Here is a 1,439-nt window from a genome sequence, read left to right on the forward strand (position 1 = left end):
TGATTCTCGGATATGTGATTTTCGGTTCTTAGATTCGGTTTAGTCTCAGATTTTGAGTGTTCTGTTTGGTTGGTGAGAAAATGTAGTAAAAAGTTGGAATTTTTAATGTTAGGTATTCTTAACTCTTTCTCCGACAATATCCGAGTTGAATTTGCTTTGAATTTTATTGATTGACTGAATATTGACTTTAAATTGTTTGGAATTAGGTCTATTCTTTCTTTTGGTACGGTTTGTTTGTTAGGTAAGGATCACAGCATCATTGTATTTTATGTTCTGAATTGATGATAAAAGTGTTGGGAGATTAAGATTTTCTTTTGCTCTATAGGTGTTTTAGATTGGTCACTGTGAATCAATGGAACACTGATTTGGCTTGTCTTTTCTTTGGTTTGTTCTTAGTTAGGAATTGGGTTTTGAGTTGGGGTTTCATTTGCTGTTGGGTTGCTTGGAAAATATAGGAAGAGCAATGTTGGTTGGTAAGAATTGTGCAAAAGTGCGTCTAATTGTGCGTAACTTATCTTTCAAAAAAAAATTGTGCGTAACTTAGTTGGCTAACACTCACATGTTGCAACTAATTAAGCTAACCATAGTAATTGAATGTTTGGTGAGACATTACTCACCTTCAGTGGATTATGAGGTTTTTGATAATTGGCATGTTCTGTCCAATGATCAGATTAGTGTTTGTTTGTGTGTCAAATCCTTTGACAGCTGATACCAGCCTAAAATTGTGTTTTAAAAGTTACTTGGTTTACCTCTTTTCTGTTTTTGAAATCTTAGCCCTCATTCTAAGCTAATGTACTGTTATTTCACTCTTTTTCATTGCAGAATGTGTTTGTTCGGTATTTGTGTATACAGTGATGTGCTAAAGTGAGCAAGTTTTTGTCTGCAAGAATAAGATAGTTGATAACAAGTTTACCCCTCAGTATATCAAGCTGAAATGTACATCTAGGAGCGTGGGTTCTGAAGGGTTGTATTTATCAAGTAAATCAATGGAAACTGCAAGGTCTTGGTTTAACAAGTTGAAATCAAAAGATAAGTTAAGGCCTTCAAAAAAGAAAGAAGCTGCAGGTAATGCAAAGGAGGGATCTAAACCACCAACAAGTGAAGAGGCACCATCAAATGTTACCAAACAGAGGGTAGCGGCTGCAAAGCAGTATATTGAAAACCATTACAAGAAGCAGATGAAAAGCCTGCAGGAAAGAAAGGAACGGTATGATTGAAATTTTTCCACTCATGGCAATTATTTATTGCCATGTAGTAGTTACTGTTATGGTTACATAACTATGATATTGCAAGCAGTGTAACTGTGCTCTATATTGTAGACCTATAATTTGGCAGAATCATCTCATCTTGAGATGCTTAATAGTAGGTTTTGTTTTGAAGAATAGGGATGACGGTTTTTGGTTAATTTTGATTTTCTGCAGACGTGATATTCTAGAAAA

Source organism: Theobroma umbraticum, unplaced genomic scaffold (genome assembly GCF_002168275.2).
Source record: "Theobroma umbraticum cultivar Fairchild unplaced genomic scaffold, ASM216827v3 scaffold_130.0, whole genome shotgun sequence".
Classification (NCBI taxonomy): domain Eukaryota; kingdom Viridiplantae; phylum Streptophyta; class Magnoliopsida; order Malvales; family Malvaceae; genus Theobroma; species Theobroma umbraticum.